This window comes from Solanum lycopersicum, chromosome 12 (genome assembly GCF_036512215.1).
Source record: "Solanum lycopersicum chromosome 12, SLM_r2.1".
Lineage (NCBI taxonomy): Eukaryota > Viridiplantae > Streptophyta > Magnoliopsida > Solanales > Solanaceae > Solanum > Solanum lycopersicum.
In genome coordinates, this window is record NC_090811.1 from 35762006 (window position 1) to 35768753 (window position 6748).

Here is a 6748-nt window from a genome sequence, read left to right on the forward strand (position 1 = left end):
TCGCATTCCTCTTTTAGACAGATTTCCTGCAAATAAAGAGGAACTTACATAAAAATTAGCACAAAAAGGCTTTTGGACACACTAAACTTAATGAAAAAGTATTAATAATACTGTGAAACCACGGTATATCAACACCCTCAACTTAAATTCGTTGTTTGTCCTCAAGCGACACACTATGACTTAATACAAAATCTTTGTACAATAGTATCCATGTTTCATCTTTCCCAATCATTTGGCTATCAATCCCAGTCAATATCATCATATTTATGCATGCTATCACTATTAGGCTTGAATTATGTGGAATCAGACCATGACACAGACTTACCATGCACTAACACCTATCCTCTTCAATTTCTCACCGAGGTGCTAATATTTCCGGAACAGCAACTAGTGTCCTCACTTCAAAACAAAATCCTCATTTTTCACACAATAATTTCAGTTTGAGTATAAGGATTACTTTTCAACACTCACTCTTAGAACAAATTCACACTCATTCATACATATTTTCATAATATTTCCCTTATTTTCACTGCTTTAAGTTCGCTATACAGCTCTTAGGATCACGATAGGACTTTCTTAGCTTGTCACATAGGCTCAAAGTCAGGTAGGGTATATTTAGGTATACTTTAGTGACTTTTTGCTCTCCTTGACATATCGGCTAAACATGCCATTTTCTATCATTTTATTTTTTACCCAGTTTGTCATATTCTTTCACCTTGCTGTTTTCCCTTTTTTTCTTCTTTTGTGTAAGTGACTCTCTTCTTTTCTTGCTTGTATTTCTTGTATTTTTTTTCTTTACTTTTATTTCAACTAATTTTTGAGTCACTTTACTTTTGTTCTTTCTCTCTCTTTGTTCTTTCAACCCCACTTTTCAGAGCATTCCTCATAATAGCCACCCTCAACTCATGGCTTTGCCATGGTCAAAGTACACAATACCCAAAGTTGGGTTAGAGCCATAAAAGGGTTGTTTACTTTCATTAGCCACCCTCAACTTATGCTTTTAGCATAAGCTGAGGTGCACATGTCCAAGGAGGGACCAGGGCCAACACATTATTCTCAGAAAAGATCAGTTAGGGTGAAAAAGAAAGGTCTAGTTTAAGCTCAAATCATTTGAATCAAAGAAGGATAAATTTCATTTGGTTTTCTTTTATTTAGGCTAAACAATGGGCTATATTGAGTAATGGCCTATGATCCTTTCCTAATTGTCTATTACAGCTTACTTTTAGCAGGACTAACCAGGCAAGTTCTAGCTCAGTACAAATAGTGGACTATCCAAATCTTCCTCAAACTCACTTGACATCTCATTACTCTACCAGATTATCAGACACCTAGTTTGAATTTTAGACTTATGGTCATGCAGTGGTGTACCTCTATGTCATGCTTAGAACCACACATTTATCAATTACTATGCCTAGTCATGCATCATTTTCCATTTTATCAGGATATCATTTTAGCCATCATGCTTCAGAATTAAACTATGTACACAAGATATAGACATGCCGGTTCAACAGAAAAAGTAATCAGTCTCTTGGGGAAAAAGAACACAGGCAAGAAAACCCCAAAAGAGGATAGTGAATTGGATATTCAGACTTCACCCTAGCACTCACTTTCCATTTACCCCACCCCCAAAAAAAAGACATGCAATTGTCCCCAATGCATAAAAAAATTTGAAATTCTAGAGTGGTAGGTGAAGCAAACATGGGGCGCAAAGCGCCGACGCTCAGCAAGTTGGTGGGTCTGGTTCCCCGGAACCCACTACCTCTGTAATCTGGACACCCTCAATGGTGTCCTCAGCATCAACAGCACTATAAGCAGTGCCTCCCCCTATCTCCACAGTTCTGGAGCTAGACGCCCCAGCAGCTAAATCTCCTGCTCTCATCTGAAGCGCCTCCTCCTCAGCAAGCGAGGCTCTCCTCGCAGCTTCCATCTCACGACGCTCCTTCTTCCGTGCTCGAGCTTCATCCTCCTCTCGACTACGCCTCTTGGCATGCTCTCGAGGGGGAGGTGGTGGAATCTCTGAAGAGGCGAATAGGGCCGCCATCACTGTGTCTTCGGCAGGCTCAGCAGAAAGGGCCTCAGACTCAGGCACCCTAGCCTCTAACATCATATCAATATCTGCGCGACGACTGTCGATCGCAACCTGAAAGGTCGACACATCCACCGAAGGGGCTGGACGGGCTAGCACCCGCAACTCAAAAGTGTCCAAGCGCTGATGAACCTCAGCAATCTTCCGCTCTTTGTGTTGGACCATTCTCCGCTCCAAGCACTCTTCTGCCTCGGCAATAGACCTCTGCATCCAAGGCTGGATATGATGCAGAAGTGTAGCCATGTGCGTCTCTAATTTTGGGACCCTAGCAAGCGGGACCAGAGCGGGTAAAGGGGCTGAGCGAGAGGAGCTCGGGGCAGTGCTATTACCCGGGATAGACTCGACCGGGGTAGTGTCAGTGGAAGCCGTGTGCGTAGCCGTGCGGGCTTGTGCTACCGTATCATCCAAATTGTCACCAAGTGGAGGCAACTATGGACGAGACCATCTGCGTGGAGCCAACTCATTGGCCTCATCCCTGATGAGGCTGATATCAACAGTGCCCAGAGGGGTCTTGAGCTGATCAACGTGACATATAGGCACACCTGCAGACCTGCATAGAGAAAATATCATGCACGGGAAAGGGTAAGTAGTTGTGACCTTAAAATCCCTCTCTTGCATGACCGCCTGTAGAAGCCACGCAAAATCCACCTCAAACCCGGCTATCATCGCCGCCATCAGTACTGCTCGATCCCATGTGATGATATTATCAGCAGCTGTGGGGGAGAGGTAGTGGTGGACAATCAACCACAAAAACTTCGCCGTGAAATTCAGGTTGGACTTCTTGATGGCCCCCTTCAGCTCGGTCAACTAGTCGGTAACCTCTCCATCAACGGACAAGTGCAGGGCCATCCACATCTTGGTGGTCTCTCTCAGAAATGGCTCACGCATGAATTGGCCATCTTTAACAATCTACCATCGGTAGTCAAACTCGGTAGTGAGAGGGGTCCGATTAGAATCAACATTCTCGTCGTATAGAAACCGGCGGATGGCACGGATGGAGACATCAACCTGAACGCCACGTACTCGGACCTGCTCCAGTGGGGCCTATTTGGTGGGGGCAACCCTTCTATCAATATGTGATCAGAGAGTCGTTACGTAGGATGCGTAGAACTCTCGGACTAGCTCTTCACTATAATGTCCCAACGGATGCGTATTCCACTCCAGTCGATGTCTGGTGAAGAGATTGTGGATCTGTGGCATCGTCGGAAGACTTCACGTAAGGACCCGCCACTCCAATGTAAGTGTCCGAGTCATGACTCCTTTGTCATTCAAGAAATTTGCATCGGATTAGACTTGATACTTCCCATCAACACACCATCGGTTGGGCTGGTCAGTCACCAGGGTGAGAGCACGATTCGATGAATTGGGTGTGGATTTCAAAATCTCAGCCTCATCAGACGAGGCAGACTCTGCAGCGGTGGCAGGTGCGGGAACCTCAGCAGATCTGGAGGCTTCCTCCAACCACGAAACTCCTAAGGAGACAGACGCTCCTTCTTCATTAGTAGCTGACCCAGAAGGTGTGCCGATCAGTGTGTGCTCCTCATCAGACTGAGAGGCAGTGACTACGCCGGAAGCCACCTTTTTGGGTGTGGCTATGGCAGCACGTGCAGCTCGGGATGGGGTGGAAGTGCCTGGGGTCACGCTCATCATCAGAGCCAATGACCAGGCGGGCAAACGGGGCGATAGACTTCAATCGCCCGTGTGCGTAGACTCGATCTTATTTTGGTGCCATAATAGATAGTACTTGTAAAGAATCAATATTAGTACTAGAAGGAGCAAACACGACAAGTAAAACCACAATAAATAAAAGATTTAAGATGTAATGACATTTCTATAGTAATAGTGAAACACGACGGGCCAGGTGACGGATCATCGTGAGTATGACGGATGGTCATGGGGTCCATCGTGTCTTACTTAGACTTTGTTTATATAGAGAACTCGTAAGGAGAGTCTCAGACAAGTATGACGGTATGTGCAGGACGGACCGTCACAGGTACGACGGTCCGTCATAGGGGTCCGTCAGAGGACACTTGAAAAAAAATATGGACACTTTTAGGAGAGGGGTCTCTGACCATCATAACGGTCATGCAGGACGGACCGTCGTGGGTATGACGGTCCGTAGTAGTTGTCCGTTTGAGGACATTTAGAAAAATAGAGAGAGTCCCTTAGTAATAGGGTCTCTAACAACCAGAATGGTTGTACAGGACGAACCATCGTAGGGATGACGGTCTGTCGCATGTGTCCATTGGAGGACACTTAGAAAAATTAAGAGACCCTTAGAAATAGGGTCTCTGACAACCAGAATAGTTGTGCAGGACGGACCGTCGTGGGAACGACGGTCCGTCGCCTGTGGATGTTGGTGGACACTTGGAGAAAATTGGGAAGTGGGGTGTTAGGGCTGTTGGAACGGACCCAATGACAATCCGTCGTGGGTACGACGGTCCGTAATTGGGGTCTCGTTCTTTAACTAGTGACAGAACTGGGGATGCCCATTCATCCCCTATGACCCAAATCGAATCGGTAGTGTTTTAACCTACATTTGTCTAACCCAAATACTTAGTAAACTAGCAATGCTAAAGCACCTATTCTAGGGTTTTAACATGGCAATTTCGAGGATTTTTAAACCTAGGTCAGACAGAAGTTTTTTAAAGAATGAACATATCAAGAAGAACTAGGCTAATACTAATTGATAAACAACAATGCAATATAAATGAGTACAAATTAGAGACACATACCTGAGAATTTGAGAAGAACAAGAGGGAAAGGTACTTGGTGATCAAGAGGACACCCACAACAGCAGCTCCGACTAGTAGATGATGAATTTTAGGAATTTGGAGATTTGGGGAAAATGATCGATTGTAAGAGAGAGGGGTATGATCTTTGAAAGTTGAAAAGGGAGGGAAATGGGAGAAAGAGTGAAAGAATGGGGTGAAATTAAGGGTTGTGGGTTTTAAATGTTGATTTTTTTTAAAATCCCCAGCCGGTCGGGTACGCTTCATTAATGACGCGATGATTCCCCGATGACGGTCTGTCTCAGTTGTGACGGTATGTCGTTCATTCCGTCACGTGTGCCCTAGTTTGAAAATAACAGAAGGACGTACCTGGCACGACGGATTCATGCGACGGTCTGTTGCAGGAGCAACGTCCGTCGTTGTATCCGTAAGTGACTGCTGCAGAATTTCCTGGTGATGTGCCTGCAAATTTAAAACTCATTAGTAGAAAATGCTACCATTACTATAAAGAAAAAGAAAAAAACTATAAGTATTGGGTTGCCTCCCAACAAGTGCCTGATTTAACGTTGCGGCACGACTGAGGACACTTGATTACTCAGCCTTCATCAAGATGGTATGCCTATATCACTTCATTCACCGATGCAGTATGCCAAAAATAGAGTTTTATTCGTTCTCTATTCACCTTAAACCGCACTCCCCCCTTGGTTTTTAACTCAACTGCTCCATGAGGGAATGCTTGGGTAATCAAGTAAGGGCCAGTCCGTTTGGACTTGAGCTTGCCCGGAAGCAAATGCAACCTAGAACTGTCTAAAAGCAACAAATCTCCAACCATAAACTCTCATTTTTTACTTTTAGTTTGTTATCCTTCTTCATATTTTCTTTGTGGGATATGGTAGATACCAATTGGAGCTCACCACTCTACCTCATTGACATACAAATGTTGAAGGTCGCTTCTTCATTGTTCAACCAAATTTCATCTGCCCCTTTTCCATATCAACTAACACACTACCCGTAGTAAGGAATGGCCTCCCAAGAATAATAGGCACTTCAAAATCGAATTCACAATCAAGAATAACAAAATCCTCCAGAAATATGAACGACTCCACTTTTACTAGCACATCGTGGAGTATCCCTATAGGCCTTTTCACTGTTCGATCAGCCATCAGTAGCCGCATCGCAGTGGGCTTTGGGTCACCCAAACCCAACTTCTTGTAAATCGAGAAGGGCATGAGATTTATGCTTGCCCCCAGATCACATAATCCTTTTGCAAAATGTAATGACCCGACTATACAAGGAAAGTGAACGCACCCGGATCTTCTTTCTTTTGTATGAGAGATCTTGTAGCAATAGCACTACGTGCTTCATTCTATCATCATCCTCAAAAGTGACCGATCTTTTCTTTGTAACCAGATCGTTCATAAACTTGGCATAACCGAGCATTTGTTCTAGAGTTTCTACCAAAGGGACATTGATAGAAAGCTGTTTCAGCATTGTTATAAAACGCCGATATTTACCATTCTCGGTATTTTTCACTAATCTCTGAGGAAAGGGGTGTGGTGGTCTAGGCATGGGAATTACCTTTATAGGAACTTCTGCATCTTTTTCACTATTATCTTCTGCTTCCCACTACCCTCTACCACCTTATCATTATCCTTTCTCACCTTTTACTCATTAGACGGCATAGGTGGGTCAATGGTTTACTTGCCACCCCGAGTAGTGATTGCCATACAGTGTGCATCCTTTTTTGGATTTTGGACAGTGTTGCTAGGAAGAGTGTCTGGTTGCCGTGTGTTCACAGTCGTAGATAATTGAGCCATTTGCAACTCAATCTGCTTAATCGATATTACATGTGTATCAACTTTTTGCCCAATACCCGCTAAATCACTCCTTAACTCTTTAATAAGGTCATCACTAGCATCGAACCTCCTCA